The sequence below is a fragment of the Camelus ferus genome, chromosome 7 (assembly GCF_009834535.1).
Source record: "Camelus ferus isolate YT-003-E chromosome 7, BCGSAC_Cfer_1.0, whole genome shotgun sequence".
Classification (NCBI taxonomy): Eukaryota; Metazoa; Chordata; class Mammalia; order Artiodactyla; family Camelidae; genus Camelus; species Camelus ferus.
Genome location: NC_045702.1, coordinates 75433179 through 75460725, shown reverse-complemented (window position 1 = coordinate 75460725; position 27547 = coordinate 75433179). Strand labels below are relative to the sequence as shown.

General features: G+C 39.1%; 1 protein-coding gene and 1 long non-coding RNA gene across 6 annotated transcripts in view; one reads left to right on the top strand and one right to left on the bottom strand.

The window, feature by feature from the left end:
- Positions 1 to 27547, bottom strand: part of LHFPL3 (LHFPL tetraspan subfamily member 3) — a 629939-nt gene that overhangs the window by 504241 nt on the left and 98151 nt on the right. The window lies entirely within an intron of this gene.
- Positions 642 to 26326, top strand: LOC116665035. The gene is made up of 3 exons (XR_004321622.1): positions 642 to 652; positions 13144 to 13149; positions 24712 to 26326. It is a non-coding gene; the product is annotated as an uncharacterized LOC116665035 (long non-coding RNA).

Sequence of the window (27547 nt, the reverse complement as noted above, 5' to 3'; positions counted from 1 at the left end):
TGAGGTATATAGTTTGTCAAAACTCTCAACTGCACGCTGGAAATGAGTGCATTTTATTAGGTGAAAATTACAGCCCCAAGGAGTTGATATATTTTTTAAAAACTAAGCTGAAAGTAAATTTCATTTGGGAAACCTCAGAATTCTAGTGCAGTACTCCATCCATTTTGTTTTCACAAGACGGAATTTTCACAAGAATTGAAGAAGCCATAGGCAAGTAAACTCTAGGTTTCTAAGTTAAAGCAAATAAAAACTAAGCTACTATTATTGAGAAGTCCCAGGGAAATTCAGGAAGCATTATTTGTTTGTTTTTTTTTTTTCATTGGCAGGTTTGTCCTTCCCAGGGGTTATGTAATGCTGAGAAGACAGTTCGATGGTCTGGGTTGGGGATGAAGGTGAAATGCGGAGCAGTCACTGTTTTGCCAAATGTCACAGAAAATGGTGAAAGAGTCAACTTATGCTAATTGATCCAGTTCCTCACAGGTGCAAGCTTATTCTTCAGAAAAACCAACTAGATGGTTTTAAGTACCCCAAGCAATGAGGTTTCTGTCATTTCTTTAAAAATTGATTCCAAAAAAATAAAGATGTTGTGATGAAGAGATGCTTTTCCAAAGCATTCAGTTGAAGTGCTTCTATCCTTAAATTCTTCCTTTTCGTGTACCTTTGTGACACATCAAAACTGATTTCCTTTCTTTTCCTATAAAACATGGAGCTACATCTCCCTTCAAGTAACAAGCAGGGAAACAAAGAGACATTTTCACAGTTAAGTGTGTTTTGCAAGAGGCATTCAGCGTTTTACTGCACCCCATGATCCCCCTTTCTCTCGGTCACCTTTCCTAGGATGGTTTAAATCAGGCCCCTGCAAGGGTGGTAGGTGAATCAGCAAATTCTTCCTTATACCCTGTGATTAGACAAGGGATGGAACTTTACAAGATGTCACAATGAATCCAGTCCCCTCCCACCCACAACAATCGGGATATTTTCAACCTTTCTGCAGTCCTAATGGAGTTAGCTGGGAGCTGGAAACTGTCCAGATATTTGGGGAAATGTAGCCAACTGGTGATGTTTCCTTTTTGCCCTTACCAAGCAAAATTTCCAACAAGAAAATCAAGCTTTATACTACATCACATATCAAAATTTTAAAGTCATAACCCAGGTATATACATACCAACTACAACATTAACTTGCTTTGCAGGAAGCCTAGAACTTTCAAAGAAAAAACTATACATTCTGAAGTGTAGAAGTATAACTATTATTGGTAAGATGACTAAAATAGCCTAATTCGCCAATATATACTTGCAGTGAGGAGGAGCGTAGCCACAGCTTGCCTGCCAGCCCAGAGTACCAGAGTCTTCACCAACACGTCACCACACTTCATCAAGCTTATTATCTTCTTCTTGTCCACCCAAGGAGCATGTTTTGATGAAAGCTTTTCTAGAACTTTTCTGGAGCAAAAATTCCTTCTCACAATGCAACTTTTCAAAACCTCCTGCCACTTCAGCCCCATCTTACCAACATGACAACCTCCATATCAAGAAAAATAGCAGAGATATTATAAGCGGAATGGAAAGGAGACAACTCCCAACGTCACCCTTGCTTCTACTGAGGAGATGACTGGATTTACCTAACATCTCTCTTCCTATGGGCTCTTGGCATTTGATGATACATTGAAAAGTTCCATACGAAAACTTCGTTACACTTCATTCACTGCAGTTAGCACTACCTGAAAACAGATACTTTCTATTTGTGCATAGTTTAACATAGAAGATGAAGGCAGACAGCTATAACAATGCCAAGACAATGCAGGATGCTAGAGAACTGTAATAATGCATTCTCTGGAAAATAAAGTTAGAAAAATACTAGCCCATGAAGGTTTGCCTCCAGAAACCAACTACTTAAGTGGAGGGCCCAGGATAGTGTCTGTGAGACTTCCTTTGCACACATTATTTCTACCAAATCCATTAATTTTTTCTGGGGTCAAATCTTATAAATCTAAATGCTGTCAAGATTTTCTTCTTCTGTGAACTCGTAGCCAGTAAGAAATTTAACCAGGTGTAATTTTGAGTCTTGTTAGTTTTTTATTACTTTGATTACTTTTCATCAAGTCCAATCTTTCCCAGGTCAGTTTTTACAGATTTCAATTTTACCCAACAGATTTGGTTTTACAATTAGTTTACCAAACATACCAAATTTTACCATGCGCAGTGTTTGTCATTTTCATTTTTACTTGGCATTATTATTTCTAAGAAGGACTTTATATGGGTTTTTTTTTTTTTTTTTTTTTTTGGTCTCTTAGGTCCTAGCACAGTGCTAAGAACATGGTAAATGTGAAATTATTTTTTGGAACCCACACTTCTAGTGGGCTCCAAAACTATCTGCACTAGCATTAGTCCCTCTGATGCCATTTATGGGAGTTTGTTACAAAACCATCCTGTTAGATCAAGGCAGGGCTCTGGGGGTTTCTAACACCCCAGACAACCCCCACCTAGTGCTTCTTGTGCTGTGTCTTAATTTCCATTTCTCATTTGTGTCTCTCACCCATCCCGATCTCTAATCTGCAAAGAAACTTTAATTTCCATTCACAGATAACAGAATTATCCCCCAAATCAACAGTATTCAAGACATGTTTATTTCCAGCTTGGGAGTTGATGGGCTGGCAGGTTACAGCACAACATCAATAACAGAAAGCAAAAATAACTTCAGAAATATTAAAAACATATATAATACTCTGAACCAAGTGTTTTCTAGGTTCATCCAACTAAAAATTCACTTCATTTATTTCACAATTTTTCCTGAAATGTGACTGATACTGTGCAAATTAGTAAAGAAAGACTTTTTTCTTTGAAGTTATTTCCAAGTAAAATTCAAGCACCTTGTTGTCTTGAAAATTTTGCTTACAGCAGAATATGCTGATGGATACACTATTCCATTAGACGTTACATGGAGGAAAAGGTCTAATAGTCAAATAAGTAGAACATGTTGGATGAACAAAGTTCACAAGCATTATTTACTATGGAATTTCTCAACCTTTAATATGTTAGTGCTTTATGAATCTTTAGTAGAGGACTAGAGCAGTTCACAAACTTATTTGCCTACAGAAGGGTTTTTCTTAAAAAACATCTCTCAAGAAAACTTTTTTTGCATGTTTAAACCATAGACATTTTCCTTTACTCTGAAGTATAGTCAATGACTGGCACAGAGTATTTTATCTGGATTCATTCATTATTCAATCATTCACTGGTTAATATATAATAAAATCACAACCAGCTGATCCTAGGAATAATAGGATGTGGACAGAATCCAGAAAGCATTGAAGTCACAGAGGAATCAAGAACTATGCTAATACTCAGACACAAGCATCAGATTTACTGCTCCTATTGGTCCCACATCAACATCATATATTCAGAACTGCAACCATGAATTTTTGTTTCACAGGCTCCCTGACCAGAAAGGGACAAAAGCCTAAAAGTTAACGTATACGTGAGAAAGTAGCTTCCTCACAGCCACCCAGGCCATTAGAGGCTGGATTTTTATGTTGTGGGTGGACATCTGAGTCCTTTCAGCTATAAGACTAAAGTCATGTTTAGGTCCTGACCACTCTGGCTGAGTTCATACTGTTTTTAATGGCTGTTTGGAACAGTAACAAATTATCACCAAAGAGGAAATGGTTCTGAAAGAGCGAGGTTATTCTTAAATGGACTGTAACTTTCACTGAAAGGAATTAACTGGCCATTAACAATCCACCCACCAAAAAATTTTATTCTCTCTGATGTTTTTAATGTGCAGTGAGAGAATTCTGGTCCACTTTTGGTCTGGATAAATCTGTCAGGGAAAATATATAACTCCCACATGTATATTCACAGAATGGGAGAACACTCACATGCTGTGTGCATATCCCAGACAGCTCACTTTATTTTGCTGCAATGCTATTTTTCTGTGCAAAATTATGCACATTTACTCTTATAAGTATTCTAAAATGTCACTTTCAAATTCTAAGCATAAGAGTACCACATAGCCTACTGAACCAATCATGGATGTGTAACATTCATATTGTAACTCATCTGGAAAAAAAGAAAATTTGCCTAATCTCAGTTGGGAAAAGTCATGGTAATATTGTTACTCCAGAACTTGCAAGCTAAGGAATGAAAGCCTCAAGTTCAATTCCAAAGTGAAAAGAATGAGTTATATTCTGAAACTTGGAGAACTAGAAAGCAACTAAAAAGTAAGAGAAAGACATCATCAACTGGAAAACACAGAATCAAGTGAATTAGACTCTTGTCCTAAGAAAGAACCATACCCAAACAATTCTCCTCTAATGTCAAATTCTCTCATCCCCTGTGGGTAACACTGGGGGAGAAAAACCCTTGTTTTAAATCATTTTGATGTTGTAGGAAAAAGAAAGTTGAAAGTGGGAGACAGGTTTATTTAAAAAATAAATAAATAAACTAGGTAGACAGGCTTCTTTTAAAGACTGAAGCCAAAGCACATTGTCTGGAGTCTCTTTAGGTATGGTCTAGAACTCTACAGTTTTCTTATGCATTCAAGAATTCATGACTGGATAAAGAAGCTGTGGTATATTTATACAATGAAATACTTCTCAGCCATAAAAAGGAATAAAATAATGCCATTTACAGCAACATGGATGGACCTAGAGATCATCATTCTAAGTGAAGTAACCCAAAAAGAGAAAGAAAAATATCATATGATATCACTCATATGTGGAATCAAAGGAGGAGGAGGAGAAGGAGAAGAAGAAACAAATGAACTCATCTACAAAACAAAAACAGACTAAAAGACATAGTAAACAAACTTATGGTTGTGGGGAGGGAAAGGGGTTGGAAGGGATAAATTGGAAGTTTGAGATTTGCAAATATTAACTACTGTATATAAAATAGATAAACAACAAGTTTCTTCTGTATAGCATAGGGAACAATATTCAATATTTTGTAGTCTTGTAGTAGCCTATAATTAAAAGAATGTGAAAATGAATATATGTATGTATTTGTATGACTGAAACAGTAATGCTGTTCACCAGAAATTGACCAATTGTAAACTATGTTTCAATTTTAAAAGATTAAAAAAAAATAATTCAGAAGAACTATAGTAGCTTTTTCTCAACTAAGAAGACCACAGGACCATAGAAGATTAAAGAGTTCAAAACAGGAAAGAGCACTGTTTGCAAACCGTATGGTTTATTACGATGTGGTTGGATGAGAGAGGCAGACTAAGTAGCAGTTTAGAAAATGGACTCTGGAACCATATATGTGAGTTCAGATCTCAGCTCTGTCTCATCAGCTTGACTATCTTGGGAAAGTTGGAAAGTCATATAACTTCTTTGTTCCTGGGTTTCTTCATCTGTGAAATGGGAATAATAGTACCACATATGCCTGCTGGGTAATATTGTCTATCACCTTCAAACCCACCCTTTTATACTCTATTCTTTGATACTAGGGCTAGGACTCTGCAAGCCATATTTCTGCTTTGCCATATTGTTCCTTTTCAGGCTCTGCAATGAACAGGATAGGGGAAGGGGCTAGAAAGCTGGAAGAGGAAAAAAGGACTTCTTGATCTTCCTGTCAGTTGTCCTAACCTTTCTTCTTTTTCCCATTAGGGGAAGTTAGTTCCAGTAGCAGCAGTTGACTCTAGTTTGCAGTTTTCCCAACACTCCAAAACCCAGTCTCATTGTACCCTCTTCATAGACACCAGTACCAGCTGGGCAACATCGTCCCCTTAGAGGACTAAGCTCCTTCTCCAAGCTCCTGAGTCTTATAATTTTAATCTCTTCCCATTGTCCCTCCATCCTCAGGTGTATTGTCTGCATCTTGCAATATTTGCCTCCATGAAGCTCTTATATTATTTTTTGCCTTTTCAGTTCTTCAATATGTGGTTACCATGTATATTAACAGGGTTAATAATTCTTCATATTAAGTTTTCTCTATTAAAATAGCTGATGTGTGAAAAGACCAGCTTGGGATATAGTTTGGGAGAAAACACTGGCAAATTATGTATCTGATAAAGTATTTGCATCCAGGATATATAAAGAAGTCTTCCAACTCAAAAATAAAAAGATAAGCAGTAAGCAAGAGACTTGAATAGACTAATATGCCAAATAAGACATATGAATGGCTAATAGGCACATGAAAAAGTGCTCAAAATGATTATTTATTTGAGAAGTGCAAATTAAAACCATAATGAGATACCACTAAACACCTACCAGTAATGCTATAATCAAAAGGACAGACAACACTGAGTATGGGGAAGAATGTGGAGAAACTGGAACTCTAATACCTTTCTCATCGGAGTGTAAAATGGTACATCCACTGTGGAAAATAGTCTGGCAGTTTCCTAAACAGTTATTCATAAACTTACCCTACAACTAAGTAATTCTAGTCCTAGGAATCTTTCCAAAAGAAATGAAAACATATGTCCACACATTATTCATAATAGTCAAAACCGGAAAAAAATGTAAATGTCCATCAACTGGGAAATTAATAAACAAATGTGGTATAACCATATAATAAATCCAATTCAGCAATGAAAAGGAATGGACTTCAGTTTCATGCAACTACATGTACGATGTTCAAAAGCATTATGCTAGTGAAAGACACCAGACACAAAATACCACAGACTGTGCAATTCCATACCTATGAAAAATCCAGAAAAGGTATATCTGTGGAGATACAAAGCAAGCAAGTGGCTGCACGAGGTGGGGAACGGGAGCAGGTATTGACTGCAAACAGGTTCCAGGGAGTTCTAGGGGGAGGGGTGATGGAAATGCTCTAAAACTGGACTATGGTGATAATTGCACAGCTTATAAATTTACTACAAATCATTGAATTGCACACTTAAAATAGATATATTTTATGGTATATAAATTATACGCAGTAGAGCTGTTAAAAATGGCATGATTTCTGTCTGCTAGATAGACCCTGACAGATACAACCCTCTTAGGGCTGCTGTGAATAAAAAGCAAGTTAATATGAGAAGATGTGTAAAATAACATCAGGCACGTAGTAAGTGTGATCTAAGTGTTAACACTTACATTATTATTAGTTTGTACCACGATAAATTAAACATTATATATCATCGCTCTTGGCACAATGCGTGGCACATAGTAGGTATCAAAGCAGAACAAGCTAGCCAGGTCCTTCTAAGAGGCCAGTATGAGGTATCCAAAAGGAGACAGCCTCATCGAAACCATAGAACTACTGGTCTGTGGGAATGCTATGCAAAGAAAAACAAAAAAGCATGCGCACACACACACACACACACACACACGCACATACACACACAGTCATATTTCAAAAGAGGACAAAGATACTGGGGCTGGGAGTCAGGGTCAGGAAAGGAGAGGAAAGACTTAGGCAGAGGCAGGAACAAAGAGATAAAAAGCCAGGAAATGCTGATGAGCATAAAGGAGCAGATTGCAAACTGGAGAAGTGGGGCTCCACCTCCCCCACCCCATTCAGGTAGTTGGATGTCTCCAAGCCTTGGCCAGGGTCCTGCAGCTTCTCACTAAGCTAAAATCAGACTGGAAAGTTCTAAACGGAACTATTCAGGCTCCTTCCTTCCTTTCTCCCTCACACTTCCTTTCAAAAGAAGCTGGACGAAGGTTATAACCACAAGGAAAATGTTCAAACCCAAACTGTCCTGCTGGGGGAAATAAAAGTGCAGGACCCACAGCAAGGCTGCCTGGCGAAGCCTCCTAATTCAGCCCTCCTGAATTCCACAGGACACCTAAATCACATGCGCCGCTGCCAATGAGCTGACAGCTTCACTCAGTACCGCTCTCTGTGGATAAACAACCTAGCAAGAGCACTGAATGCCCAATGAGGGGAAAGCTGGGTTCACAGGCAAGAAGCGACAGTCAAAGAATTAGAATGACAAATGTCTAAGTGCTTCTGGGCTAAAGGCTTAAAGTTCAGAAGTACAAGATGGAAAAGTAAGCACTGGGGATGTAGCTAGCTACTTCTACTAAAAGGACCATTACGGAGATGCAATTTTTTTCCTCATGTCTTTAGATGAAATTTTAAAAACTTTTTACTGTGGGATACTTGCCCCCTCCTTAAGTCCCATCAACCCCACAGCAACTGCCCCTTTCATCTGCAAGTCACAACAATGCAACTTCATTTGCCTAGGCAGCCAAAAACAAAAACAGACAAACCAAAACACACACATTTTTTTCCAAATATGTGAATAACTCTAGAATTTCCAATTTGGAAAACATACATCCGCTATGGTGATGTTTCCAATTCCACTATTTTTAACTGGGGTCCTCATTATGACAGCAGCCTCCTACTTCCACCTACTGAAAATCCAATAATCTATATCCCAAAGCCATCAACAGCCCATTGCATCTGTGCTAACAGTAATACTAGGTAGAGGTTAACATTGAAACCTACCTTAAGACACGAAGCTTGAGGGTAGCAACATACCAATTCCCTAATTTGGAAATAGGGGAACAAGAGAAATGTACACGCAGGTTAAACATAGGGCATTTAATTCCCAAGCTGGAGATTAAGGGGTTACCCTGAAATTTATAGCCCATAAGGCTGTCAGAGCTCAGCACTGAAATGGTTCTAATGATCAAAGGCATTATTTGTATTCAGTAAGGTAGAAACTTCACAGAACCTCTCAAAATTAAGAATGTCTCTCTGGTATTTTAGTTTGATCATCAGAACCTGGCTAAATCCACCCCAATATAATTAACCCACAAACTCTATAGCAAAACTTTAACCACTTCTCAGATAAATTTTAATAGCAGAATAACAGAGCAAGAGGACCCCATGCACTTCAGACTTCATTACGGTTAGAAAACATGCTTCAGGACATTCACAACTAAGTTATGAAGTATTATCATAAATATGTAATTAATAACCATCCACAGTTAGCAAAATACATGGGGAAAAAACCTACAGTCAGCAGTGCTGGCTGTTGATTTATTTGTTTTTGCTTTCCTGGTTATTTTTCAAAATTCAACAATCCACAAATACATTCACCCATCTATAATACAAGTTAGCTGGATTCTCATTTCTGTTTCATTTTCTCTGTATTATATTTACTACATCTCCTGAAATGACTCTTTATCAAGATTGTAGTCAAAGCCATGACCATAAAATGTATTCATACAGGCAAGCAGAAGGATGTAATTTTGTATTAGGATGCTAGCAAAAACCCTTTCTATAGAAGTGGGAGGCGCGGATGGTATAGGCAGGGAAATCACCCCTTATTTGTGGAGCCAGTCATAAAGAGAGGAAAGGAAAACCTCTGTCAGGGTGTTTGGCAGGAGAAACTAGGTCACCTCCTCTGAATGAAATGAGACCTCCACATGTCAACCTCGTCTACAGCTCAGTCATTGCAGCATTTTCTTCCTGATTCCATTATTTGCCATCATTCTGGACAACATTCAGGTTGTTTTTCTTCCAAAAAGACTGACTAAGCATCCACTATGTGCCTGACAACATGCTAAGGGTCAGGATATCAAACTACAAGAGACTTTTGGCCCTGGCCTTACGGGGCTCACAGTCTAGCACTCTGCCCTCCCTCTTCCTCAATCTTCTCAAAAAGAGAATGTAATTCTGACTCTATTTCAATCACTCATGGTTCTTAGAACATCTTTTCCGATCACTATTTTGCCTCTAGTGTTTCCTGAGTGTCTAAAAACATCCTTTCCTTCCAATCTTTCCCACACTCTTCTGTCTACTGATCCTTCTCTAGTCCCTCATAGAGACCACAGAAAACGTCAAACTCTCTGTTTTTCTCCCAAGCCAGTTTGCCAAGGCAATCATTCCAAGGTGGCCCTGTCTTCCACTTCAACTCCCTTACCCCTTGTCTTGGTGTGTCAGATCATAAAAAATATGGTAACTGGATCCACAGCAATTCCCATTGTTCAACTTCAGTGGAGTCCTTTCCACACCTCAAAATGTTACCCTCTCGATAAATCTCTTGATCACTCTCCACACAGTTATTCCAAACTTTTTCTCAACATCTTAGTATATCCGTCTCCCCTCCCTGCCCACATATCCAAGGGAGATGACCAAGGAGGCATGACGCTTTTTATCTTCTTGATAGATTACCTCATCCTTGTCACTACCTGGATTGCCACCCACTGTGTCCCCGCCCCCACCCATCTTACCTCTCTGAACTGAATCCCCCACATTGACCTTCTGATCACTCTCTCTCACCTCCTTCATAACCTTGCTACCACAGAAATTTCCTTTCTCCTGCTCCTTCAGTAACCCTCTCAGCTAACCCCTTCTCTCAGTGTAAGTACAAATACTCTAAAATCTCTCCTAGCCTAACACAGAAATGTCTCAGTGCTGCTGTCCCTCTGAACTGACCATTTCCTCCTTTATTTTCATTGCCAAATTTAGAGCTACAATCCTCTCCAATTAAGACAGCAAAGTTATATGACCTGCCCATGGTTACACAACTTGTGCATGTTAGAGTGGGTCAAAACACAAGGATACTACAGTTCTTCACTGAGAAATGATTTCCTTCCTCCTAACACTTTGTTCTCTCTCCCCAGCACCTAAATACTAAGCATGACTGTACCACGTCATTTTCCACACCTAGAACTTGCCCCCAAGACCAGAGTACAATTTTGGTAGAAGATCTGGGTTCTCTGGATTTCTGAACCAGGCTAAATGGACATAAAAATCTAATGTCTACTGTCAGATTTGCTGTTATTTGTTTGCAGCTATTTTTCTTCTTGCAAAACCTCTGTAATGTGTGTGTTATGTGTGTGGTTAATGTTCCTTTTACATTTGCTCTGTTTGGTTGTGTTTCCAGCTCACAGAGAAAATGTAGCCCACAACAAAAGAAGCTGCTGGACCACATGCTGAAAAGGGCAACCACTCATACACAAGCCCTCTACCACCATCACGCTGTAATATTATCCAACTGTGCCTATCGCCAAAGGCTCTTATTAGATGTTCAAGACAAAATCTTTGAGTAATAATTGCCTGTCTGTCTCCTCTGTCTCCAGGCCATCTAGGAAATGGCTAAATCCCAAGATTAGCTGTAGGTGGCTGATTTGCAGGCAAGAACTTTTACAGAGCATCCTCATTGTTACTCTACTTCTAACCTTCAAATATAGGAACTTTCAACTGCAGCACTTGGGTTCTCTGAATTTTCATGAGCCCACATAGGAAAGTCAACATCGGAATTAAATCTATTCCAAGCCATGATGATCTTAATAGCTTAAACTTGTTAACCTATTAACAAAAAAATTAAAAAGGAGGAAGCTTGTAAAAATGAATTAAATCAAACCTACTCTGGGAGACTCTATGATCAATCACCACTCTCTGGTATTCTTCCTACTTTTTCAATGAAATGTGAATAGAGGTAGCATGTCACTCTGGGTGAAAGCTTTAAGAGGGTACACACACTTCACCAGTCCCTCTTCCCTCTGCCTCTTGGGCTAAACAAGGGAAAGCAAAGTGAGATGCCTATGGTACAGAATTTAGGAGGTGTTCACTCCCAGGGTTGTGTAAATGCAGCGTTGGCACTTGTATGATCCTGAGAGTGAGGGCCAGTGGTGCCTTGCTTGCGTCACCCTGGAGCCAGCACCATGAGATAGCAGCTGTCCATCCTTCTGGATCCCCAAGGGAGGATGCTATCCACATGAGGCCACCCTGCCACCCACATGCATGTGTAGTGAGAGAAATAAGTTGTGGTTAAATCACTGAGATCCTGAAGGCTGTTTCTTACCGCAGCAAAACCTTGCCACATGTAGCCATCCTCCCAACATTACAAATTAAAAACAACTTAAGACTTCAGTAGGAGTCAATTATATTCATACATAGCATAGAAGAAACAGCATGAGTGGGGCTGTTAGACAGACCTAGATCTGTTTCCTAGAGATACCTTTCCAGAATTTTTTTTTCCAGAATTAAAGAAAACTATTCAGGCAAAGGTCCTGGCACAATGTATGAGTTCAAAACTTGGCAATGGTCATATTTATTATATATGATGAGTTTACTAATTCCAACCTCCTTGGGAATCTGAGGCTTAATCTACACAGTGTCTCAGAGGGTCCCCAGCAGATGGAGCCCAGGTTGTCCACAGGTTCACCATCCCTCAATAGATATGAATAGAAAGCCTGGATTTTATCCCAGGAAAACACCTTCTATTGGCTTTCCCTTTTCCTTCTCTTAATCTCCCTGCTCCTCACTTTTATTTCTCAGGAGCACCTCCCCAAAACTGTTTTTTAAAAAACTCGAGACAGATTTATATATCTTGGAATCACACTGGTCTCTCTCATGGCTCCAAGATTTCCTTGTTAGTTCAGCCCCATTACAAACACGTGTTTAACCATCAAATCTGAATTGTTTTACTAGAAACCTATTGTGTTGTGAGTCAGAGATGAAGATCATTACCCCAAGGCCCTCTGTGTGTCATTAATAATAATGTCTTATACTTCTCACCGTCTTTCCTCAAGAAGCACGAACACTGCCTATTCGTTATATCATGACTCTTCATGGCAGCCCATGAGGAAGCGTGGGATGAGGGCCGCTATTACCCACCCTGCCCTTTCTCTTCAGTGCCCACTCTCAAGTAGGAAAGTTCAAAAGCAATTTAAAAATTAAAGTTTTTTTACAAAAATCAATCATGACAGATTTTCCAGATGCTATCTAGAATATACCTTCACAATGTGCAACAATTATTGCAGCCCTTCATGCCAACAGATTAAAGTTACACCAAAAAATCAATAGAAATCTATAAATAAAATCAATCTGCTCTGCTAGAAGGCTCCTGAAACAATGGAAACAATGGTATTGTCTTCCCACCAGCCTTAAAAGGGGGTGACACCACTTTGGTTTAGGGGAGAGATTGGCAAACTTTTTCCACAAAGAACCAGGTAGGAAATACTTCAGGCTCTGTGAGCTGTATCACTGTTGCCGCTACTCACCTCTGCACTTGTAGCACAAATGCAGCCATAAATGAATGGGCATGTTTGGGTCCCCATAAAACTTTATTTATGGACCCTGGCATGTGAATTTCATATAATTCTTAAGTCACAGAATATTCTTCTTTGGATTTTTTTTCAACCACTAAAAAAATGTAAAAATCATTCTTTGCTTGGTTTTTGTACAAAAACAGACAGCAAGAGGGGTTTGGCCTACAGGCTAAATAGCTGCCCAGTTCTTAGTTTAGGGGCCAAAATGGGGGACTTTTGAGTCCTTAGAGCAGATGATGTCCCCAATTTCACTCTCCCTGAAGTCTTTTTCTATATTCTTTCATTGTTTTCATCTTGGGCAAGAATGTATGTAAATATATAAACACACACACACACATACACACACACACACACACACACACAAAAGAGAAAGCATGTTAAAAAATACATGTATCCGCTGTGGAAATCAACTTCCCTAAAGCTGAAAACACAATGAATAGAAAGCCTGGATTTTATCATCAAGTCTGTCACTGCATTTATTATTCCAGGTGCTGGCTGACCCATCCTCAGGCACAGAAACTGATGGCCTGTCTTCACGTGCAGTTAGCTCATCCCTGGTCTCCTACTTCCCCTGCCCAGTCTCCCTCTGGTCTTCCCTTTCTCCCAGATGCACCTGGATGCCTTCACCCGATTAATCCAATAAGCACTCACTCAGGTCTTACTCTATGCCAGGCTCTGTGCCAGCAAGAATAATGGATGACAAGTGTGACCACAGACACCTGGGCAGGTTTACAGCAAGCATAGAAGCATGTGTGGTTAACTGTGGGACATGATATCTGGGATCACAAGGCTCCAAAGAAGAGGTTATGCTTGAGCTGTGTTTTCTAAGAGAATAGATGACCTTCAAGTGAATCAACTGCCGTTACCCCAGTCTCCCATCAGGAAACATCCCCTGATTGCCCTGTCTCCTTTAAAGTTGTAGGTGCCCTATGCCCTGTTTTTTGGGGACTACTTGCTAAGGACTGAATGTTTGTGTTCTCCCTTCCCAAAATTCATATGCTGAAATCCTAACCCTCAAAGGTGATGGTATTAAGAGGTGGGGCCCTTGGAAGGTGCTTAATTCACAAGGTGGAACCCTCATGAATGGGGTTAGCATCTTATAAAAAAGGCCCCGAGAGCTTGCTTGCACCTTCCACCAAGAAGGGATACAAGGAGAAGTCTGTGACCCCGAAGAGAGCTCTCACTCAAACACATTGGCACTGTGGTCCTAGGCTACCAGCCTTCAGAACCATGAGCAATAAATTTCTGATGTTTATAAGTTAACCAGTCTGTGATATTTTGTGATAGCAGCCCAAACAGACTCAGAACTTAGATCTGTAGTTGAAAATCCTTGTTAGCATGCAGCAATGGAAAGGATCAGACTGTCCTGAGTTTGAAGTCAACTCTGACACTTAGTATCTGTGTGACTTTGGGGAAGTTATTCACCTTTCTCAGTGTCAGTTTTATGATAAGATACACACTGCACAAAATTGTTAGAAAAAATAAAATCACAGCTAACCTTAGACATCCAACACACTACATCACACTCAAATAATCATCTTTCAAGACATGTCCCTGAAAGATGGGCCAGCCTGAAGCGTGGACCCCAACAGTGACCACTGATGATACAGTTGGGCAAGATTCTTCTTCTTTAAATATAAAGCTACTCATAGGTTCCCATCTGCCAGACTCAGGGACCTGAATAAGTCAAAGGAGGCCTGAGATGTGTTAAGTTGGCTGATTCAGGTCTATGGGAAAAAACCACATCAAATTGGACTTAGCTTTTTTATACATTTATCGAGTCCTTTAAGGATGAGAACATTCACATTCACACCTCAAAAAATTAATTGTGTCAAAAATCTGTTTTCTAAAGGCTGAATTCAGTTATACATGAAATAAGCATTTATGATAATGAGTCACTTTTAAATTTCATTTTTAACTTGTAAAAATGACATAAATGAAGCCGAACATGAGACCCCCCCCACAAAGATTCTTTCAGTTGTCTGAAGTCCTGCTTATACCAGTAAATAAATTCCTTCTTCATGACTTCAAATATTTAATGTTGCTTCTAAAAGAGTTGAAAACATTTCCAAGGTGAAATCCCTGGGTTGAGAGCATGAAACATGCAATGTGTTGTTTCCAGTTGAGATGGAAGAACCACGAAGATGATAAACAGAAGGACATTCTGAGCTGGCTCTCTCTGTGCGGCTCTGCACATCAGCTCTCAACACATGCCCCACGCAGCCTCTTCCAGGGAAGGCCCATTTCACTCCCCCGCCCCAGGGCACTGTCAGAGCCCATTTTTTTGGTGATCCATAACTCTAGTTGGGAATTCATCTATGTCTATCAGTATCAACAAATTTGAAAATCATTTCTCTGAACTGTCACCACTGCAAAAGGATCATTATACTGACATCCACTGTGCACCAAGAGAGAGCTCGTGCTATACACAGAGGAAAGGACCCACACATCACAGTTCCCCATAAAGAGCAAGTCAGAAAAGCATTTATCGAGAAGAAAAGAGCCATGGCAGTAAAGTATTCCCAGGAACACCAGTACAACAGCCAAGCTAAATCTCAGTTTTCTTTCTGACTGCCCAGAGATTCATGACCATCTTCCCAATTGGTACTCTCTAAACAAAAGCTCCCTGTATCTGAAGATCTCCATCACCTGCTCTGTGAAAGCCACCCAATTCTGTATTATCTTCATTACTCAATATGCTTTCAAGTTGTCTAAGCAAAGCCCGCCTGTGCCTTCACAGTATAAGCTGGAGATTCAGAACAATAGGCTTGAGCAATGTCCATCTCAAGTGTATAAGGGAGCTGAGGCTGCCACTTGTCAAGGACCTGAATCCCTTGCTTAAGCAAAGGTAAAAAACACCAAATTGGCAATTTGAAATTACATCCTACCAACCTGCAATGAGAGATCTGTTCCAATTTCAGGCCCCCTGCAGTCAACTGTGCAGAGCACTGTTTAATTACAGTCACATTTATTTTTTTATTATGGTAAAAATACATATCACATAAAATTCATCCTTTTAAAGCATATAATTCAGTGGCATTAAGTACATTCACAGTGTAGTGCAGCCTTCACCACTCTCCAGTCCCAGAACTTTTACATCATCCCTAAAGGAAACCCATACTCATTAAACAATCACTTTCCATTCTCTGCTGCCCCCAGCCCCTGGCAACTAGAAATCTGCTTTCTATCTCTGCAGATTCATCTATTTCAGCTATTCATAGGAATAGGTTCATATAATATGTGGTGCATTTTTTGTATCTTTGATTCATTCCCCCCTGACACTGCTATAAGTTGCCTCATTCCATTGTTAATATTACCTGCTCTCACCTTAATATCAGAGCTTGTCTAAAAGAGGTGTGATGGTCCACATTACATGTCAGTTTGGCTAGGCTCTAGGTCCCCGTTATTCAGTCAAACATTAATCTAAGTGTTGCCATATAGGTATTTTGTATATGTGATTAAAGTCCATAATCAATTTGCAGGCCTTAAGTGCATAGCTGAGGCTTCCTTGAAGACATCAAAGGAGAAATTCCACATAGAACAGCAGCTTCAGCTCATATCCAAGAGTTCCCACCTGCCCTTCCTGACAGCCTGCCCTACAGATTTCAGACTTGCCCAGCCGGTCCCCACAATCATGTACACCAATTCCCTGGATTAAATCTCTTAATAGATATCTCCTATTGGTTTTGTTTCTCTATTGAACTCTGACTGATACAGGAGGAAAAAGAGAGACTTAAGCACAGAGTATTCTGATTGTTCTAGTCCACTGAAGTTGGGTACCTAAAAGTTAGTGCTCACAGAGCTTTAAAGACGCCTTATCTTAAATAGTTGTTTTAGATAGCTATTTGCCCAGATGCCCCTGTCAGTAAGTATTAATTGCCATCAAGAGGAGGAAGAAGATCTGACTCTGTATCCCAGGTTCAGACTCATACTTGGGGGCCAGGCATCTGGCCGATACTGCACGTTGAGGAAACAAGGAAGTATTTGTCTTACAGCTCCGAGATTACACTGGGTTATCGTCACAAAGCCAGGAGATATGCAGGGCATAGACAAGGATGCCCTTACTACTTAGCCCCTTATGCATAGTAGGCAAAGAATTCTGGCTATACAGTAACCACTTGGGACTTCTCTCTGAACGAGTAGCCTGGCATGCTTTTTCCCCCCTCATCTTTGTCTAAGGAAATGCTAATCATCCTTTAAAGTTCATTTCAAAGACCATCTACTCTATAGTTCATTCCCAAGTCTCCAAATTAAATTAAATGTGAAGGCCTCCCTTTGAACTCCTACAACAGTCTGTGTCTCCCCCAGACCACTGAGCACAGTCTGTCCTTGATCTTCCTTGTCTGTGTGTTGGTGCCATCTCCTCCCCATCAGTCCATGGGAGTGACGTATCACTCATCTTTAGGATCTTGTAAGACTAGCACAGTGTCTTCTAGGAGCCTGTCTGCTGAAGTGAATTAAGACCTAGGAATCTAGGGAGAAATGGGAGCCAGGGAGCCCATCTTTAATCTTTCTGGGTAGAACTGGGTTTTCTTTTCTTCATTCTTTGCCTACTCCTTCACCCCATTACCTGCTCTGCCTGTTGCCCTGTTCTACCAAAATTGAACGAAAATACCTGAACCCAGAGCTGCCATGGTCCAAATGAAACCCTTCCTGGAAATAATTTTTAACATGGAGGGGATTCAAAAGGGTCAGGTAAGGATGATTCCAGGCCCAACATGTCTTCCCATTTGCTTGATTATTCCTCCCCATCACGTGTTTCTCAAATTGGTCCTTGCCAAATTTAAAGGTTAAAGTTGTTACCCCTTTCCCTGGATATATGGTCAGAGGAAGTCTGTGATCAACATTAAGGACTAGAGAAAACAAGGAAGAAAATTCTTTTATCTGCTATATTCTTGCCTTGAGTCTGGATTCTGTTTCTTTCTCTTCACCTCCCATGGGCCAAGAAGTTGCAAGCAACCACATTTTTCATTCTTTTGTTATAGCATGTTTCCTTCTGTTATAAAAGCAATATCCTAATATAATAATTTTTCTGGTACTGCATTTGTCCTACAATCTTTCACACTCTTTATTATTACTGCCTACCATATTGCATATTATTATCTCTTAATTCAGTACATTTGTGTAATGAACTCCATCAATAATATCAAGATGGAAATTTACCTGTATATATCATGTTTTTCTTAATAAAATGAGATTGTATAGTGGCTTTGCTTCTGCAGCAAAATATACTAATTCTTATGTCAGAGTAAAATATTCAAAGATTGGGCTACTAATTCATTCTAGACAGATGCTAGATGCTAAAAGAAGAGGCTTTCCACTAATTTTATATCCAAGAAATTTCTCCAGTTACTTACAACATGCTATAGTTATTTCTGAGAATGGGTCTTTTGAGGGCTTTTGGGTAGGGAGTTAAGAGTTGAGGGGAATGTACTATTTTATTTAAGCAAATTTTATTTCTATAAGCTCGATTCCCTTAGAAATTGCTGTGGGTAGGAGGTCTCATCTGATCTATAATTTTATCGACATAGTAAACACGCAGTGGATACTTGAAAAACATCAACAAAAGAATTACCAAACAATAAGCAACTGCTAGCCAAGTCCAAATGTGATTGTTAAAAGCTAATTCAGTTTCAGGTTACTCTGGTGGTGGCCAAGTGTCTGGGTCAGAGGAAGCTAGAATTCATCTGGGCACTGCCCCATCCATAAACAACATCTGAAGAACCATGCTGCTCCTAGTGCCCCTTCTTGGAAAGATTATGCAATCAACCCAAGGGTCCAGTGAGATTAAATGAAAGAACTATGTCTTGTGAGTTACAACTTGGATGAGGATGAGGAAGACCAAGAAGAGAAGATGTCATGCGGAAAGTAAAACTCAAAAGCTGTAATCCGAGGCTTATCAGGATGTCTTCTCAAAGGCGGATTACACATTTTATGTGTGGCTGCGGAAAGCAGTATTAGGACAAATGAGTAGACATTAGAAGTGGATTTTGGCTTAATATAAGAAGAGACATAATAATCAGGTATATCTAAAATTTCCTAAACACTGTAAAGTATTTTTCTGTTAAACAAAACTTTACTTGTACAAAGTGACAATTCACTTCTGCCACTGAAAATTTAGCATCCAAATGGAGATGTGATTTCATTGCTAAATACACACAGGATTCTGAAGACTTATTATGGAAAAAAAGAATATAAAATATCTCATTAATAATTATTTTATCAATCACATATGGAAACAACAATTTATATCTATTGAGTTAAATAATATACATTACTGAAATTAATTTCACCTATCTCTTTTTACCTTTTTTTAATGTGGCTACTAGAAAATCTGAAATTGCATTACATTTTGAATGAACAGTGCTTGTCTAGAGAGATGGGCAGGGCTCTGACCATAACATTCACCTGTGAACTGGAGCATGGTATAACAATAGAAAGAGTTCAGCTAGCTAGCATATGAAGAGATGATTATTTTTAATGTTAAAAATCTAGAAATGCAAATTAAAACAATGAGATATCACATTACACATACAGAATGACAAAACTAGAAAGTTAGAAAAATGAGAAAACTGGAAGTGCCAGTGAAGATGAGAGTATACAGGAGTGCTCCTGCCCTGCAGGTGAACGTGTGGACTGAGGCAGCCTGTCTGGACAACAGACTGACCCAATATTCTCAAAGTTAGCATACACGTGCCCTCTGGTCCCACAATCCCCAAACAATCCCACACCGGTTCACCAGGGGATGTGGACAAGATGCTCAATGCAGGGTGGAGACCTCGAGGCCACCTAGGTGTCTGCTACCAGATGAAATGTGGAGGATACCACTGTGGAGCACTGTGCAGGCATTGGCAATAATGGACCAGAAGTCCCTTCAGCCAATGGATGGATCTTCAAAACCTAGTGCTGCATGAAAAAATATTTTAAATAGATAAACTGATAACAAAGAAAGAAATAAATCTAGAGCAGAATACCATGTGCTGAAATTAAAAATACAGGAACACAATAGAGCAAGGTAGTTTTTTATAAGAATCCATACAAACAAAAGGATACACATCAGACTCGTCACAATGGTTTGTCAGTGGGTGAGGAAGGCAATGGGAGGGGGAAATGAAGGAAAAAGGACTAAGCAGAAAAAAATATATCAAAGAAGAGAGACAGAATCGAGCATTGCTTTTCCACTTACCATGGTGGCTGCAGACAAGTCACACAGCCTCCAAGCTTCACATCAACAGCAAATAGTAAAATCTATCTTGAAGGACTGTTAAGAGAAGTAGAGGTGCCACGTCTAAGCACCCAATACAGGACTAGCATATCCCAGGGCTCCTAAATGGCAAAGACCATTATCACCTGGAGTTTATACAGGCCCTGCTCATGCTCTGGGGCACATCCTCCTGCTCTATTAGGCACTGATGCTCATAGGTTGTTTAACGCCAGAGTGGTCAGGCATCGATGAAGAAACTCAGGTGCCATAATTCAGATTTTAGGAAGTTTGAAAGGATTATCTTTCATCTTACAGGAATTACTCTCCCTCTGCAAATACTTCTTCCCCCCCCCCCAGAATCTGCTCTGTTTATACACGAATGAATAATTTATCACTGTATCTATCAGGAACACAGACCCAAACTCAGGCCTGAAGAAACACAAATAAATAGGACTAATGTGATTCAGTGACAGAATACTAAGAAGTTTTGTGAAAACTGTGATCCTTCTCATACATTATGTTCCTCATTTAGTCTCATCTAACATCCACGGCAGCCCAGAGTCCCTAAGTTACTCCTCTTTGGTGCTGTTGCCTATAAGCTTGGATAGGTTTAAAATGTGAATTCCTTCAACACTGGCTACTGCTCCATATCTTACACTTTCTCACAGAGTGGCCCAAAGTGTAATGTATATATGATATGATATGATATTTTATATATAAGCTATATATAATATACATATTTGTACAGTAAATTGGACAAAATGCCTGGGTTCATCATCATGTCAGAGCTTCTAGTACTTCCCCCCAAATCCATTGCAGAAAGAAGCCTGCAAATTCCAACCCCTTCAGAGCCTCTGTGAGGCATCCATACTGCAGCAGGAAAACACCCTTTCGGCAGAGCCGTCACTGGCCCCCCACTGAAATCAGGCTCTTCCCCAGTGCAGCTGGAGACTCACCTTCTCCCTTCTCCCAACTTTCAAGCTTTTTTTGACTGCTTTTGAATGGGGCTGGGAAACCCTGACTGTTAGTGGTAGATGAGCCAGGAGCCTGTGGCTGGCTCTATCTGGATCCCGCCCACTCTCACTGCACCCAGAATCACAGCTGGAGTCTTGGTTGTGGGCCCACATGATTCCCCCTACGTTGAAGGAAAAGGATAGAGGAAGCTCCACCCCTGGAGAAACAGGCTTATTGTCTTCTGCCTGGAGGGCTTCTCTTTAGGTTAAAAATGCTTGTGGTAAACAAGTGAAATCTCAACAGTGCCTAGTACAGGATTTTAAAGGGTTTTCAGGGTACAGGAACTCCCATTTGCAGGATAGATTAGGAGAACCAGGAGGAGAATCAGTGCTCACCAAAGGAGACATGCGCTGTATACAAGCTGTTTGCGAAACAGGGGCGGGACTGGAAAATATAGATGGGCTATAACAAGAAAGGGTAGGAAGCTAGAGGCAAGACCTACTCAAAACAAGCAGAGAAAGGGATTGGAGTATTGTGGGTAATAATGATAACAGCTTACATTTATGGAGTTCTTATCAGGAACTTGGTACTATTCAAAGAATTTCACGTGTAAAAGCACTTTACATGAAAAATGCTTGGAATATAAATATAAAAGTAGTATTTTACATACTTCATTAACTTATTTTGTCCTCACAATTAAGAGGAGAAGGGAGCAGTGATCCTGTTGTACCAGATCTTAACAGAGAAAAGGAAAACATGAACCTGGACTTACAGGATGTAGAGACCAAGGGAGGAACAGTGCCATAGGAAAGGAGGGTGCACAGAAATTCCTAGGGATTGCCTTACAAATCAAAGCTTTCCAAACACTTGGCAAATGAGAGGCTAAATGTATCCTTCTGGGGTGTTAAGGTAGTTGCCATCCTGAAACATTTTAATTTACTCAGAGACTTGGGATTCACTTTCTGTTTGATGAAACTATTAACAGTTAAAAGTTAAAATCATAAGACTGTTTCTTGATTCTAGAAGTAACATCTTAGACCATGATTTAGTCTCTTTTCATCTTAATTTTCTTCAAAAAAGAATTTTATCACCTTGGCTTTACATATAGTAACTTCCGGTAGATTTGTTTCTGTTTATTGAGGGGACGGGGCCATGAAAGCAGAAAGATTTTTCCAACAAATATGATCCTGTAATCCCATTGAGATGAGGGTAATCACAGAGGGATGTCAAGACTTGCTTTGTGTTGCTAAGTCTGCAAACTACAAAATTAATGATATTTGAAAGAAATACAATGGGCTCTAATGGCTCAAAGGAAAACAGACAGAAACCGGGAAAGAATTTTTTAATTTAAGTTTAACTGTAAGTAGCCACATGTGACTAGAAGTTACTGTATTGGACAGCACAGTTCTAGCCATATAATCCTTGACAAAAAAATTCTTAATCTTTCTGTGTCTCCATTTCCTCATTAGTGAAATGGTAATAGTAACAACAACAACAACAACAGCCACTACAGCAGCAGCAGCAACACCTACAGGATTTTGTGAGGATTCGATCAGGGAATATACAGCACTCAATACAAGTACCTAGCACATAGTGAACGCTCAGGAAATGGTGCTACTGTGGGCAAAAGCAGCTGTCATTGCAATAACACTGAATCCTTACTCAGACATAACACTATTAATCTAACATATAAATAAGTAAAGGGAGATCTAGACATTTCCAGAAAGTAAGATTATATCAAATATATGACTAAGTCTGAAAACAAGGTAAATGTAAGGGAAATCTAGAGTCGCATGCCAACAAGTTGACAAGTTCAGCTCACTATCAATGTTATACTTTCATAAAAGAGCAGTTACCATAGCAGCCAGGTATCACAAAGTCATTTCAAAATCAAAGATAATGAGCATCTAAGCTAGAACACTCCCTTACACCATATACAAAAATCAACTCAAAATGGATTAAAGACTTAAACATAAGACAAGATACAATAAACCTCCTAGAGGAAAACATAGGCAAAACATTATCTGACATACATGTCAAAAATTTTCTCCTAGAAGAAATAAAAGCAAGAATAAACAAATAGGACCTAATGAAACTTACAAGCTTCTGCACAGCAAAGGAAACCAGAAGTAAAACAAGAAGAAAACCTACGGAATGGGAGAAAATTTTTGCAAGTGAAACCGACAAAGGCTTGATCTCCAGAATATATAAGCAACTCATACGACTCAATAAGAAAAAAATAAACAACCCAATCCAAAAATGGGCAGAAGACCTAAACAAGCAATTCTCCAAGGAAATCATACAAATGATCAAAAAGCACATGAAAAAAATGCTCAATATCACTAATTATCAGAGAAATGCAAATCAAAACTACAATGAGGTATCACCTCACACCAGTCAGAATGGCCGTCATTCAAAAATCCACAAATGACAAATTCTGGAGAGGCTGTGGAGAAAGGGGAACCCTCCTACACTGCTGGTGGGAATGCAGTTTGGTGCAGCCACTATGGAAAACAGTGTGGAGATTCCTCAAAAGACTAGGAATAGACTTACCATATGACCCAGGAATCCCACTCCTGGGCTTGTATCCAGAAGGAAATCTACTTCAGGATGACACCTGCACCCCCCAATGTTCATAGCAGCACTACTTACAATAGCCAAAACATGGAAACAGCCTAAATGTCCATCAACAGGTGACTGGATAAAGAAGATGTGGTATATTTATACAATGGAATACTACTCAGACATAAAAACCGACAACATAATGCCATTTGCAGCAACATGGATGCTCCTGGAGAATGTCATTCTAAGTGAAGTAAGCCAGAAAGAGAAAGAAAAATACCATATGAGATCGCTCATATGTGGAATCTAAAAAACAAAAACAAACAAACAAACAAACAAAAACAAAGCATAAATAAAGGACAGAAATAGACTCACAGACAGAGAATACAGACTTGTGGTTACCAGGGGGGTGGAGGGTGGGAAGGGATAGACTGGGATTTCAAAATTGTAGAATAGATAAACAAGATCACACTGTATAGCACAGGGAAATATACACAAAATGTTATGATAACTCACAGAGAAAAAAATGTGACAATGAGTGTGTATATGTCCATGAATGACTGAAAAATTGTGCTGAACACTGGAATTTGACACAACATTGTAAAATGATTATAAATCAAAAAAATGTTGAAAAAAAAAAAAGATAATGAGCATCTTCTTAAAGAATCCTTGCAAACAATCTAACTGAACAATATCACGAAAGGGCTCCCTTGTACATCTGGGGTTTATCATTGAGAAGAGTTCACTTCCCAACACTTCCTTTCAGGTCACCGTCTCTACTTTACAACTACACTCATTATTCTACACATTTTTCTCATTTCTGAGGGTTTATTTAGATGTCTTTTAAAAACTTACAGCAATGAAAAAGGTAAAACAATTATTTTGTGAGAAAACATGATTATGAAGTATAGCTTATGACACCACTTTATCATTGCCCTAGGGAAGCAGCGGTGAACTCTATGTTATTGTATTTTGAAGGAGGCTTGAATTAATTTTTTAGTATTTTGTATTTTTGTTAGCCTCCAAAAAAAAGTTCCTTCCCTACCTATACAGGTTTTCTTTTCTCTATAAACTTCATGCTTTTCTTCCCTTGCAGAGAATTTGAATGTCAAGCCAAATTTGCAAAGAAGAGGAGGAGGACTGATAAAGGTTATTTTGCTCCCTGATTAGACTTTATCTGATCAGCTCTCCTCTTGCCACTGTTATATAAATGTCCGTAAATGGGACAGGGATGGCAGAGACCACACGAGACTACTCCTGCCTCCGTCACATGCCAGTCCTGTCTGTCCAGCTCCTCGGACTCCACTGCTCTCTTTTGTCCTCTAGATTGTCCCGTCTTGCTCTGCTCTCAGACTCTACGGCTGTTACCTTGAAGGCTGAGAATTAAAAGAACTTCCTTTGGGAAACAGTGTGTTTAAAAATAAGGTTTATCCTCACACATGTTAGTATTTACTTGGTTCTGTAATGTTTTTATTCTTTGTGTGAAAGTCAAAAATCACCAACCATAGGCCCCACATATGTGATGTTAATAAAACACCTGTTTCTTCAGTGCCAAATTTCTCCGGCCAAGGTGAGCCATCCAGAGTGTGTCATTCCATATTCATACACACAAGATATTAAAGCATAATCAAGTATTGTTCATAGTTCATCACTTTGAAACTGGAAATAAAAACAGAACATGCCTTCTTCAGCAGAGCTTAAATCATACAGAAATGGGAAGATCTCTAGTTGCACTAACTCTGTAGGGAAATCACTATGTTGATCCCTTCTCGAAAAAGAGCTGAGAAATTGTCTTTAGATCAGTTCCTAGGATACAGCTTTGAGTCGTGGCATCAGTTTAATGCACTGGAAGGTAAAGCAAACTTAAAACACCGAGCATCCTAGGTACGAAATGTGTGATGGTGACTACAATAGCCATGACACCTGTCCTCAGGGAACTTCCAGTCAGAAGGGCACGAGGAGCTAAACTGCTAGCCACTACATTTCCTGTCTGAGCCCTGATGATGTCACACTACAGATCCCCAGTCTTCAACCCAAAAAGAGGGCGAAAAGGGCACCCACTGCAGGGAAGTTCCACCACCTTCTCCAGTCTCCTCTCTACCATAAATCCTCGCAAAGGCCTAGAAAGGACTGACCTCACCCAACCAAAAAATGGAGTTGCAATGAATCGACAGCTTCAAAATGTACATGATTCCTCTGCTAGCTTAAAAGAGAAATAAAACATTGAGGTCATGTGGGGGGATCATAGAACAGCAACCTACTATGTGGTTTACACTTCTTCTTATTTATTCTGGGACTGCCTTTCTAGAGTGCTGAGGATGACACAATGATGGTGATGGTCATACTGACACCTAATATTTATGGGTGTCTTCTGTGATCCAAACATGAGAAAGGTGCTATATTTATCCTTATTTTATGGATGAGGAAACAGAGGCATAGATATACTAAGGAATTGGCCCAAGGTCATACAATGACCCTGTAAGTGAAGCAGCTACCACAAACACACATGTTCCTGGTTTCAGAGCATATGTACTTATCTAGTACCATATAGCTGCCACCATGTTTTCCTTCTTAGTAATGCAAAATTCTTTCCAATCCTGAGATGAAAACCAATCACAAAGAGATCCTTATTATTAGAAGTGTTTTAGTCTTCATGTCTTCTCTAATACACATAATAGGAATGCAATAGGGAAGGATAAATGAATAAATGAAAGAATAAAAGGAAAATTGAGAACTCAATTCCATTATTTCTGTTAATTTGGTCATTTTATATTAAAAGTCAGAGAAATCTATGTTATACACACACATCACAGGAAGTGGAGACCTTCACTCCTTTGCTCCTAATACATAGTTCATCTTAGAAAAACATGATGCTAATTCGCCATGGGAGATTTAGGAGTTTTAAGTAGTGGGATCAGAAATTATAATTGGTTTGTATTCATCAATTCGCATCTTTCCAGTCATGTCCCCCTTTTAGCAATGGCATGAATTGGTTGACTTGGAACTTTGAAGTTTAGATTCTATGTGGCCATAGAACTAAGCAACGTCAACTAAGTATTATTCATGGGATTTACATTTTGGGCAATATAGCAAGTCAAATGACCCCTCCCCAAAAATCTCCCAAATAGAATCCCTAAAAATGCTGAATAAATTTTCAAAATATTTTTTAATGTGCATGGCTTAGCAATAAAGTAAGAGAAATTCTTAGAGGTAAGAAAAAAGACAAAGCAAATATTCAGAAAAGCAACTAAACACCAAAGCTGACACTGACCTTGCTGGCATCAACTGATCCTTAGTGGCTGAGGGTTATTTTTCTCATCTTTTTCATATCACGATACACATAGAAAATGATATTACTATATTAGCAATTGCTAGAATAAATGAGAGAGCACTTGGGAACATTTACATGTAATTTTGCAAAAACATTCATTATATTTACTTCTATAAGGAAAATAAAATATAAAGTATTAAAAATATTGAACATTCAACACTAAATTTACTGAATTTGTATTAACCTGCCATTAGAATATTTGTAAATATTTTTAATGTAACTTGAACTTTCATGGATGTATATATTTTTTCATTTTATGTCATGCTGGAGATAGTTGCATGCAATTACTAATAAAAACTTCTAAAGATGATCTCTTTAAAAGTCTCACTATGGATAGGCCATTTTTTCCATACATTTATAGCAGCTAAAAATCAATGAGCTTGATAACCAATTAAGAAGTTAGAAAAAGAACAAGAGAATAAACCTAAGGAAAACAGAAGAAAGGAAATAAAAAATAAAAGCAAAAATTAATGCTATGGAACAGAGGAATGTAACGGAGAAGAACAAAGAATGCTGGTTCTTTTAAAAAGACTAATAA